Source organism: Miscanthus floridulus, unplaced genomic scaffold (assembly GCF_019320115.1).
Source record: "Miscanthus floridulus cultivar M001 unplaced genomic scaffold, ASM1932011v1 fs_810_1_2, whole genome shotgun sequence".
NCBI lineage: Eukaryota > Viridiplantae > Streptophyta > Magnoliopsida > Poales > Poaceae > Miscanthus > Miscanthus floridulus.
In genome coordinates this window covers 24,816-37,600 of record NW_027097307.1, presented here as the reverse complement: position 1 = coordinate 37,600, position 12,785 = coordinate 24,816, and the positions used below count along the sequence as shown (strand labels likewise).

The 12,785-nt window shown below is 47.7% G+C and overlaps 1 pseudogene; it reads left to right on the top strand.

The window, feature by feature from the left end:
- Nucleotides 1–9,420: 9,420 nt before the first annotated feature.
- Nucleotides 9,421–12,742, top strand: LOC136533208 (uncharacterized; annotated as a pseudogene).
- Nucleotides 12,743–12,785: the final 43 nt, after the last annotated feature.

The window sequence follows — 12,785 nt, the reverse complement described above, 5'->3', positions numbered from 1 at the left end:
GCAAACAATATTAACCATAGCAGGTATAATAAGGCTGTCATCATCATATCATCATTTCTGAACCATTATGTTATTTAGTGTATCTACTTTAGAGATAAGCCCGTCAAGTTCTCACTAACCGGGAGAGACGGCGACTTGAATCAAATTACAACTAAGCTGAGGGAGTATTCCTAACTCTCACCCTAGCATACTTTGCAAGGGTAGCCGTGGGTCACCTTTGGGACAACTCAGGAACCAAATTCGTGGGTTTGATCAGCGCCAGCACTCTTAGGGATTACCCTTCTGCCAGGACAATCAGGACTTTTAAATCACCTGCCCTTGGACTCACGCCTATGGCTCCCTTCCGAGGCGCACTTTATACTTATTGACTCCCAGCCTAAGGTGAGCTACTCGGCTTCGTGGTCGGTCTTCAGACACGGCCAACTAAGAGAGAGGCATGCATTCAACATGAACAGGAAAGGCTCCAAGATTCAGTCCTTAAGCGACACAGACGGAGTCACTGCAAACCGACAAGCCTCTGCCTGGTCTTCATTTCAAATTAAGACTGGTTCTTTTCCACAATAGCAAATATAGCCAACCGTGCCATATGTATCTTCCTATATCTCGCAGGTGACAGGAAATCACCTGACTTCTACCGTGTTTAAGCAGGGCTAAGCACAACACGAGCCTGAGCTACATAGGATTCAAGGTAACAATATCTGGACAAGGATTGGATAACCAATGCAGCAAGTGTTTACATCCAACACCTAAACTTAATGCAACAATATATATATGTAACAATAATATTTTAACTGCATTTCGAAAATTAGGAGGCTTAATATGCTCCGGGGCTTACATGGGATCCGACATAAGTCGGTTCAGTTAGCTTGCACCGTCCTAGTGACATCTCCGGTCCTAGCACTTGCTTAGTCCTTCCATCTTCGGGATAGATCCATCAAACGATGTCTTCGGGTTTAGCTCCAACATCTCATCCTTCACATGGTGCATCTAGCGTACCTAGATAAGATGCAATATGCAAGTGCATAAATATGAAGAATAGTACCATGAGACGCATCACAAAATAGCAAGCAAGACAAGCATAGTTTACACTAACACACTTAAGTACTTTGCGATGCTTAACTTAAACATCACACAATCTATCATGCTAAGATGGCAAAGAAGACGACAACACCAAGCATGACACAAGTTTCCCAAGATCTCAGGTGCTCTACTCAGTCATCATTCAAGGCATAAGTCACACTTAACAGTATATAAGCAAACACTATAATTGGAATCTGCCAATTTCTGGATATGCAAATAGCAGCTACAAGATTTAGCTATAACTAGAGTTACACAAATCCAAATGACTTGCAAGAAGACATTTTCGAAAGCTTATGAAATTATCTACATTTCATCTATGACCATTACAGTATGATTCTTAAGTTAAATAGGTCAAAATTATACCTTTACAAAAACTGGTTCATATAAAACAGAGAGCAATAAATCCTGTATTCTAACTTTAAATAGTTATAACTCAAACACTACCCAGCCAAATGATACCAAATTTTAACAGCAACTAGATACATAAATTATCTACAACTTTTGTATAAACAAGTTTCGCAACAAAGCACATTGTCATGAAGAACTTTGCTAAGTTCCCAGATCTGTCCATAAACCACATCGGCAAGAAAATAATTATTAACTTATATTGCAAATTCATGATTGGGCAAAACCAACTTTAGCAACATTTCACACATGACTAAAGAACACCAGAAAACCTAGTGTCCATGACCAAATAAATTCTTTTAATGCATTTCTTAATTTATTTTAGATGACAAGGTGACTTAATGAACATATACCAAAATTATACAATAAATTCTACAAAAAATACAGTGGGTCACATATCCTCTCAATAGTCTATTGTACAAATTTCACTCCATTTGAATATGTATAGCAACCTCTATGAAAAAGACAAGTTGCTAAAGCAAGAAATCATGTGAGAGCAAGATAAACCAATAACTCACTCATACTTCATCCAATACTCATGAAATTTTTACCACACATCAACTATCACATGAGTAGCATGCCACAAAATTTTCACTTTATTTGAAGCCCTAGATCTACAGTTATGGAAAATAACAAATTCAACTAGCATTACAACCTTACTGCACAAATCTATTTTTACCACAAAATATTGAAACTAAAACATGTTATATTATAGATCTAATGCATAGAGAATTTCACAAGAATTCCAAAAAGTCCTCATTTGCTATTTTACGAATTTCCTATGAATTAATATGAATTTCCAAAGATTCAGCAAATTTACTACAAATAGGTCCTTATCGGCACTATTCATTTGAGTCACAGACTTCGCAGTTAGACCCTTCCACTTTGTCAAATTTGAGCCCAAGGCCCCTGGTCAGAATTAACAGCAGAGGAGCATGCCGGACTTGCTGTTGCCGGTCGAAGGAGGCTCGTCGGCGGCGGTGGAGTGGTGGTGGAGCATCAGCAGGGCCGCGCGCACCCAGGGGACAGCTCGGCTCAGCCCGAGGTGGCCCGAGTTTGCCCGGCCATGAGCACGGTGGCCGCAGCGGACGATAGTACGGCGGTAGCGGCTTTCCCGGCAGCGTGCGAGGCTGGGGATAGGTGGTATGGGTTCAGGCGAACACGCGGAGGTGGTGGTGGTGCTAGCTTGGGTGCTCGGAGTGGAAGAACGACGACGGCCAGGGAGCTCTGCTCCGACAGACGGCCATGGCGGTGGTAGCGAGGCTTTCCAGCGCTTCGCTGGCTAGGGGACGACGCGAGGAGGCGCTGGAGGGGCGTGGGGTTGGGTGCTCCGACGGTTGGAGGTGCCGAGCAGTGAGGGTGGATGGGGCATGGCTTTGCCGCGGCAGCCATGGAGCGCCCGCGCTCCTAGGCCCGAGAGCAGCGGGAGAAAGCGCGAGAGCGAGCGAGCAGGAGGGAGGAGAATGGAGAGGGCAGGAGGGCAAGGCTCGGCTTTTCTCAATCAGAGGAGCGACGTGGTGAGCGAGCGAGGGCGAGGTGGCGAGCGCGGGCGAGCTGGGATGCCACGCGGCATCGCGCGCCTATGGCCGGTCGGCCAGTTCAACTGATTCAAAATTCTAATACCACCGCGAAAATACAAGCTGAAATTCCATTTTTCTCCCATCATATCTCCTAAACCGATCGATTATTTGTTCCACCGATTACACAAGAGTACTCTAACTTTCCTTAAAGGAGTTTTCCTAAATTCGAAATGGTTTGCAAACTAAAATTCGCCAAATATGGGTACATTAAAACTGAAAACTGGAAGTTCGTCATCTACACTTAGCCAAATTTCAGGGTTCCAAAAACAACAGTTTGTTGATTCTTGTGAGCTCCATTTGACCTAGCTATGCACTTAATTAGCTCTTAAGCATCAAACAAATTTGGTTCTATTCAACTTAAACTTCAACTTTTATTTAAGGTGTAACTCTGTGCAAGCACTGTAAGCAATTGGTCAACATCGGTCAAAGTAGCATCGCGGTAAAGCTTAAATCTGAGTTTTAGACCGATTGACGTATTTTCTTGATCTTAGCTCAACATGAACCCTTCATGACTTTTGTTGTAGAGTTCAATTAGAGTCATTTGAGCAAGGTTGCAAGGTTTGATTGATGACCTACATTTCCATTCACTTAATAGTGCAATTCAAGTACTTAGTAAAATCATTCCAATAAGGATATAACTTATCATTTCATGTGGCTTTTTTATTCCAAACTTCATGAAACTTTTCCAGTGATCCATATAGACGGGTATTGATGTGAGACACATGAAACAAGTACATCCAGCATTTCCCAAGCATACTCTTTAGAAAGGGCAGCATGTAAGCAATGGTGCATGGTCCAAGTTTAAGTGGTGACTCATTTTCATATGTTTAACCTAACATCTCCATCACTACTTAACATGCTATGGTTGAGCTTAAACCCACTGCTTAACTGGTGACAAACACCGGGGGTGTTACAACTGCAGTGGGCCAGTAGAAGCCCTATCGGAACCCATTAGACTTCTTGACAGTACGCAGCCATCTTGGTGTCATGACAGCTCAACTCCTTTATGACTTGGTTGACGACCAGCTAGGAGTCACCCTAGATGTCGAGGCGTCGGATGCCCAACTCAATGGCGATTCGTAGGCCGTTGATGAGCACTTCATACTCATTCACATTATTGGATGAGGGGAAATGGAGATGAACCATGTACCTCATGCGAACCCTGAGGGGTGATACAAAGACCAGCCCCACACTAGCACCCTTCTTCATCAATGATTCATCAAAGTACATCATCCAGTACTCTTGATCGACGACCGTCGATGGTGTTTGGACCTCGATCCATTCCACGATGAAGTCAGCCAACACCTGGAACTTGATCGTCGTTCAGGAGGCATATGTAATGCCTTGATCCATCAACTTGAGTGCCCACTTTGTGGTTCTTCCCGTGGCATCCTGGCTTTGGACGACCTCGCCAAGGGGGAACGATGTCATGACTATCACTAGGTGTGACTTGAAGTAGTGGCGTAGTTTTCTCTTGGTGATGAGGATGACATATAGGAGCTTCTAGATTTGGGAGTAGCGGGTCTTAGAGTCGGATAGTACCTCGCTGATGAAGTACACATGGTGATGTACTCTAAGGGCGTGTCCCTCTTCCTCCCGCTCTACTACTAGGGTGGCACTGACCACTTGCATGGTGGCCGCTATGTATAGTAGGAGGGATTCTCCATCGGTTGGAGGAACCAAGATTAGGGCCCTTATCAGAAGTAGTTTGACCATGTCAAGTGCCTCCTAAGCCTCGAATGTCCACTCGAAGTGGTTGACTTTCTTTAGGAGGCGATAGAGGGGGAGACCTTGTTCACCGAGGCACGAGATGAATCGGCTGAGTGAGGTGAGGCACCCTATAACTCACTGAACCCCCTTTATGTTCTGAATCAGGCCCATCCTTATGATTGCTAAAATTTTCTCTAGGTTGGCTTCGATGCCACGCTCGGAGACGATGAAGCCAAGCAGCATGCCCCTCGGGACCCAAAAAACACATTTCTCGGGATTGAGTTTGATGTCATTCACTTAGAGTTTGGCAAAGGTTTACTCAAGATCAGCAACGAGGTGGTCAGCCTATTTGGACTTAACCACGATGTTGTCAATGTAGGCCTCAATGGTCCACCCGATGAGGTCCCTGAAGCATTTGAACATATAGCGCTGGTACATAGCCCGAGCATTCTTTAGACCGAACGGCATTGAGACATAGCAGAATGATCCGAAGGGGGTGATGAAAGATGTCATGACCTGGTCAAACTCTTTCATCATGATTTGATGGTAGCCAGAGTACGCATCAAGGAAGCAGAGGGTTTCGCACCCTGAGGTAGAGTCGACTATTTGGTCTATGCACGGTAAAGGAAATAGATCCTTTGGGCATGCCTTGTTGAGACCTGTATAGTCAACACACATCCTCCATTTTCCACTCTTTTTTCATATAAGAACAGGATTAGCTAACCACTCTGGGTGATATACTTCCTTGATGAATCTGACCACCAAATGTTTGGCTATCTCCTCGCCGATGGCCCTGTGTTTCTCCTCGTCGAAGCAATGCAGGCATTGCTTCACTGGCCTGGAGCCTAGGTGGATCTTCAAGGTATGCTCGGTGACCTCCCTTGGAATGCCTGACATATCCAAGGATTTCCACGCAAAGATGTCTTTCTTGTCATAGAAGAAGTCAATGAGTGCGCTTTCCAATTCGGAGGAAAGCGTGGTAACAATGCGTACCGTTTTACCCATAGAGCTGCTGGGATCTATGAGGACCTCCTTGGAGCCCTCTGCCGATTCAAACGACCCGGTCGACTTCTTCATGTCGGGTACTTCTTCGGCGACCTCCTCCTTGAGGGCGGCGAGTTCCCTGGAGGCGATGATTGTTGTGGCATAGCTGCAGCACTCGACCTCGCACTTGTAGGCGCGCTATAGGAGGTGCCAATGGTGATGACCCCATGGGGGCTCAGCATCTTCAGCTTGAGGTATGTATAGTTGGGGGTGGCTATGAACTTCACATAGCATGGACATCCCATGATGGCGTGGAAAGTTCCGGGGAACCCAACCACCTCAAAGGTGAGGGTCTCAGTCCAATAATTGAACTGATTCCCGAAGGTAAGAGACAGATTGATCTGCCTGAGTGGCATGGCTTGCTTCCCAGGCACGATGCTATGGAAAGGCACTCGGGTTGGGTGGAGGCGTGTCTGGTTGATGCCCATCTCATCGAGCGTCATGACGTACATGATGTTGAGGTCGCTGCCTCCGTCCATCAGTACTTTGGTGAGTCATTTTGGGCCAACAATTGGGTCGACTAGAAGCAGATGTCTCCCCAGGTATGGACGATATCTGGATGGTCGGTCTGATCAAAGGTTATGGCAGACTTCGACCACCAAAGGAAGGGAGGTGTGGTTGGTTGGGCTATATAGACTTCGCGGGGTGTGACCTTTTGACGATGTTTGGAATCATAGGTCGTTGATCCTCCAAAGATCATAAGGCAACCGTCCGGCATCAAAAAGCCATCATCCTTCTCCTTGGCATCGTCCACAACGAGGGTAGGGTCCTTCCCCTGCTCCCCTTTGTTGGAGCCTCTAGACAAGAACCATTGCATGAGGCTGTAGTCCTTGAGCAGATGCTAAATAGGAAAGGCGTGGTTCAGGTATGACCCCTCGAGTAATTTTTTGAAGTGGTTTGGAGTGCCCTTCGTGGGCTTCCGACCACCCTTGTGGTCAGCAGTGGCCACGATCAAGTCCTCACGCCATTGCTTCTTATTCTTCCTTTTGGCGGAACGATTAGAGGTGCCTTCACCGGCACCCTCGTCCCACCTTGCCTTGCCCTCAAGGTGATCAAAGATCGCTTCGACATCCTCTTCTCCTAAGGCATGGCTGGTGGCAATGTCTAGGAGTTCCTTGGTGGTTCGTAGGCCCTTGTGTCCCAGCTTATGAACCAAGGACTTGCATGTCATCCTAGACAGGAAGGCTCCTATCACATCGACGTCGGCGACATTAGGGAGCTCATTGCACTATCGAGAGAAGTGCCAGATGTACCCATAGAGGGTCTCACTAGCCTTCTAATGGCAGTTCTTGAGGTTCCATGGGTTCCCAGGGTGCTTGTATGTGCCCTAGAAGTTTCCCACAAAGATCTCCTTCAAATCCACCCAACTCTAGATTGCATTGGACGATAGGTGTTCCAACCACGCTCGTGTTGAATCAGCCAAGAATAGTGGAAGGTTGCGGATAATAAAGTTGTCATTATCCACACCACTGGCTTGATAGGCAAGCCGATAGTCTTCGAGCCAAAGTCTGAGTTTTGTCTCCCTAGAGTACTTAGGGATATTGGTAGGTGGTTGGTACCTTGGTGGGAAAGCAGTGTTGAGGATGTGTCGACCAAAGGCATGAGGGCCTAGCAGGCCAAGGCTCAGGCTCCGGTCCTCATCGCTGTCGTAGCATCCATCACGACGAGGATGATAGTCACGACGGGCTCCTTCTCTTGGGTCGCTATAGGTGCATCTACGGGCATCATGATTGTGGTAGAGACATTGATGTATCAGGATCGCAATGTGTTGCCTACAGCCTTGTGGTGCCTGGTGGACTAATGCGTCTCTAGTGGGGTGCACCAAGGGCATGCGCTGGCTGGTGTTGAGCTTGTGTCACCGAGACAACGAGCTTTCTGCCTACAGTGCCGCCGCACGCTTGAGCAGCGTGCGAATCTCGCGGTGGGCTTGATGATCCTCGGGCGTCATAGCCTCTAGAAGGCCATGGAGCAAGGCCATCATGGTGGCGATGTTCTAGCTTGCCTAAGTGAAGCAAGGAAGGGCTTCATCATCGGTGATGATCCTTTGGTTCACATCATGAGCCCTGGCACGTGCGCACCCACCGTCTCTGCGGTGTTTGATCTCCCGATCGACCTCCGTGCATTCCTGCACAAGCTGGATTCTTGCTTCTTCGATCTCCCACTTTTGGGCTCTTAGCTAGTCCACCCCTACACAAGGTGGGGGCATTGTCTCCCCTTTAGTTCCATCACTAAGGTTGCCTACCAGGGTAGCCTCCTCCGCGGAGATGCTTTCAACGTGTCCCATGGGGTACCCACCATGAAACATTTCTGGGAGGGGTGATGGCTCCCCCTTCTAGAGTCAGAGCCAGAGTCTGACCCCAGCCCCTCTACGAGGAGGCTGTGGAGGGATTTCATGATGCTTTCGATCATCCCCACGAACTCATTGTTCGCGGGGGACAGGATCATGTGCTGCGGCATAAGGTGGCTAACAGTCGCCATGGTGTTGCGGAGATCGAACAAAAGCATCATTGGAGCGCTACGTGCAGAGTGTTTCGGAGAGAGGTTGAGGCAGCATGGGTCCTCCCTAGATGTCTAGGGTCTAAGGGAGACATCAGGCTGGCGCTCAAGCCTCCCGTAGTCGAAGCCGATGGAGGGGAGAGATTGGAGGGCGGTGTAGGCCAATGCCAACTCTACCCCCACCGTGACGATGAAGTCTAGGTCATCGAAATGCACATGTGCACCTAGAACCTAGCTAATTGTGTGGCTAGCCATCCAAGGCCTAATATGGAACACGTAAAGGTCCCCTTCCTGGCACGCCAACTGTCAGTGTTTCAAACAGACATCAACTAGTAAATTTATATTTGTTGCGCGTTAGGCTCAGATGGTGTACTAAAGAACACAAGGTTTATACTGGTTCAGGCAGAATGTCCCTATGTCTAGTTTGTTGTTGCTCATGTTATTAGTATCGAAAAAGGTTCGTAGTAGGGGTACAAATGGTCGAGAGAGGGATATGTCCCAAGTCTCTGATAGAAGGATCGAAAGGATGCCAAGAGCTTGGTTGCTGCTTGGTTGTATGTTGTGTGATGTGTCATGTATGAAAATTGATTTGTCCCCTTAGTGGGGTATCTTGTCCTCCCTTTTATAGACAAGGGGGAGCAGGGATTATAGACGCAAGAAAGAGGAACAAACCAGAGGGTAGAGAAGGTCCTTCAAAGGAGCCGGGTCTTCCTTTCCCCTTGTGCCTGCCTTGCTGATATGGCAGATCGTGTCAGGGATGGCATGTTCGCTAATCCTTATAGGGCCATACCCTGGCCTCATTCAGCAAGTGGGTACATCCCATCCTACACCGGCGGACGGTACGATGTGCCAGGGAGCCGAGCTGTGACCCTATGGGGAGTAGACAGGGAAGTGACCATACGTCCATCACTGATTCACTGTAGATGATGTGAGTTCTCTCTTGGATTATAGTGGTTGTCGTATGCTTATGTTAGGATCCACGCCCACAACACTGTAGGACAAAAGTCGACGCCTACAACACTATTTGGGCTCTACCATGCCTAGGAGAGCTTAAAGCACATATCCTGTCATACCCTGACAATACTTTCCCGTAGGCGCATAGGGCATGGTTCTTGGTACTACGGTTGACCAGAGTGTCATGTCTTACCCTGTGCTCACCATCATGAAGGGGCAGGGTGCAGATGTTGGGTAAGGCAGAGCCAGCCCCAGAACGTCGGGCGAGGCGGAACTAGCCCTTAGCCGTCGAGCGAGGCGGAGCTAGCCCTTAGCCGTCGGGTGAGGCAGAGTCTGCCCCTAGACGTTAGGCGAGGCAGATTCCAGCCCTCAGGGGTCAGGCGAGGTAGAGCCAACCCTTAGGGGCTAGGCGAGGCGCAGGGCAAGAAGTGTAGTTGCGTTCTTGCCTGTTCGGGAGCATTAGCGCTTGATGGTTATTAGCTCCATCTCATTGGGTACCCTAGTATTAGGTCCCCGACAACCATTCTCTGATTTCAGTGGTTTACATGTGAACTTTGAGAAGTAATTCTTGGTTCCCATTAACTTAACAGATGAAAAGGCCATACATTTAGCAAGACCATTTGGTTGCAGCATAGGAACTATGCCTTTCACATATTTGGGTCTACCACTTGGAACAACTAAGCCTACCCTGCAAGAATTCACACCTCTTTTTGACAAAGATTGAGAAAAGGTTTTGTGGAGTCAGCAAACACCTATCTTATGATGGAAGGTTCATTTTAGTGAATTCTGTATTTTCAGCTCTCCCTACATTTTACATGTGCAGTCTCAAAATTCCACCTCAAGTAATTAAGCAAATTGATATTTATAGAAAGCATTGCTTATGGAGCAAGGGTGACATCAACAAAAGAGGAACTTGTCTTGCTGCCTGGGAAACAGCCTGTAAGCCAAAGAATCAAGGAGGGTTAGGTATTATTGACATTAAGAGTCACAACAATGCTTTACTGATAAAATTTTTGGACAAATTTTATAACGAGGCAGATATACCCTGGGTCTCTCTGACATGGTCCAAATTCTACTCCAATCTTCAGACACCACCACAGGCTAGGAGTCCAATTGGATCCTTTTGGAGGAAAGACATTATGACTCTTTTTGATAAATTCAGAGATCTTGCCATCTGTAATCCAAGCAATGGAAGGACTATCCTTTTCTGGCCCGATAAATGGTCAGATCAAAGTCTCCAAGAGCTTTACCCTCAACTCTTCTCTTTTACCAAAAAGAAGAAGTGTTCCATCATATTTTTTCTAGATCAAGATGTGAACAGAATTTTTACCCTGCCCTTGTCGACACAAGCTACAAATCAGCTAGAAGAAGTGCAAACCCTTATACAATAGAGAACTTAGAATGCAAATACAGAGGACATATGGTGCTATTCTTGGGGATCATGCAAATACAATAGTAAGAAGGCTTATAAAATTTTGATTCGACACACAGAAATCTCTCCACTCTTCAACTAGACGTGGGCCTCCAGCAACCTTGGTAAACATAAGTTTTTCTTTTGGCTCCTGCTCAGGGATAGAATCAACACAAGGAATTTATTAAGGAGGAAAAACATGGAACTAGAAAACTATAATTATGTCCTATGTAGCTCTGATTATGAGGAAACTAGCATGCATCTATTCTTTGAATGCCACTTCAGTACAACCTGTTGGAACACCATCCCCGTATGCTGAAACACAAATATGCCACCTTTAGATATGGTTATTGATGCCAGAACATCCTTTTGAAAGTCCAATCTTTAGAGAGATCTTTATCACGACATGTTGGATCATTTGGGTAATAAGAAATGCAATCATCTTTGACAATGGGCAGATTAACCTCAACAACTAGAGAAGACAGTTCAAGGAGGAACTTGACCTTGTTTGCACAAAGGCCAAGCCAAGTAGATAGGCTACACTAATCAACTAGAAGGAGAATTACACTTAGACTTTGTTTCCATTCTCCTTTGGGCCTTGTGGCCCTGTACTTTTACTTTTTCTGTTACACTTCCTCTTGTGTAACCCATGTATAGAACATTCTTTTATTTAATTGAAAAGCAAAAAATATCAGGTAGGGGATCTCCCTACTGATTCGGTCAAAAACAAAGTATTATTTGATCAATCGTTGAATACTCTTTCATAATAAAACTTACTTGGAGATATAAATGTTGCACAATATTTTCTATAAACCTAGTCAAAGTTGAAAAAGTTTGACCTACACATATTCCATTATGACTTTCTTTCTAGGATGGAGGGAGTACTCATCTCTGTGAACTAACTCATCAAAATGTTAGATTGGGTCGACACTCGGTGTGACATTGTCGAGATTTGAGCCCGTGTTCATCGGTATTTTTATATTCGTGCGGGTAATTGAACAGATTACGTGCAATATATTGAAGCGATTGCAATTACAAAGAAACCTTTATTGCATGTGTGTTGCGTGCGGGGGATTGCAAGGACGTGGGGTGTTGTGTGTTGGTGATGTCGATCGGGGACTCTCTACCCTTTGAGAGAATTCCTTATTTGACACTAGACAAATGACCTGTTCCTTTCTTGGCCCTCAAAAAATTTTTGTTCCCTATTTAACACTGAGTTTAACTTTCATTCCTTACGTGACACTCCGTTGCATTTTCCATCCAGCCACCGTTAACCGCGTTGTGAAAAGACGATTTTGCCCCTATGGACCCCACCACCCTTCTCCCTCCTCTCATCCTCTAGGCCGCAGCGCTATCCTGGTCGCGCGCCGCGCTGGGGCTCAGCATCCGCATCATGCTCCGTGTCCCCTCCGCGACGGCGTCTGACGATGGCGCCGAGTGCGACGAGGAGGAGGCGACAGTGGCCGTGCGTGAGCGGCCGTGGCTACTGTGGCGGCAGCGCGGGTCCAAGCGCTTCCGCGTGCGGGGCCGCCGCGTGGTGGACCTGGCCTGGGACCTCTCCCCCACGCGCTTCCCGCCCTCGTGCGGCTCCCTAGAGCCCTGCTCGTGGTACTTCATCGCCGTCGTGGTGGACGGCGAGACGGCGGTCGTCGCAGGGGACATGGCGGAGGAGGCCTACAGGAAGACCAAGGCGCGGCGCTCGCTCGAGCAGGGCCCGTCCTCGTCTCGTGCCGCGAGCATGTGTCCAATGTCCATGCGCGACGGCGGAGGATGCGGGCACCGGACCTGCGTCGTCGTGCGCGGCAAGCAGCGGGAGATCTTGGTGGATCTCGTCTCGCGTGCCGCCGCCCAGGGCGACCAGGGGCGGGAGCGGGACAGGGCCGAGGTCGGCATGCCCGTCTCCATCGACGGCGATCGCATGCTCCACGTCCGCCGCCTGCGCTAGAAGTTCCGCGGCACCGAGAAGGTGGACCTCGGCGGCGGCGACCGCGTCCTCGTCTCCTGGGGGAGGACGCGGTGGCCTGGAGGAGGAGAGGAGGGAGAAGGGTGGTGGGGCCCATAGGGACAAAATCATCTTTTCACAGCGCAGTTAATGGTGGCCGGAT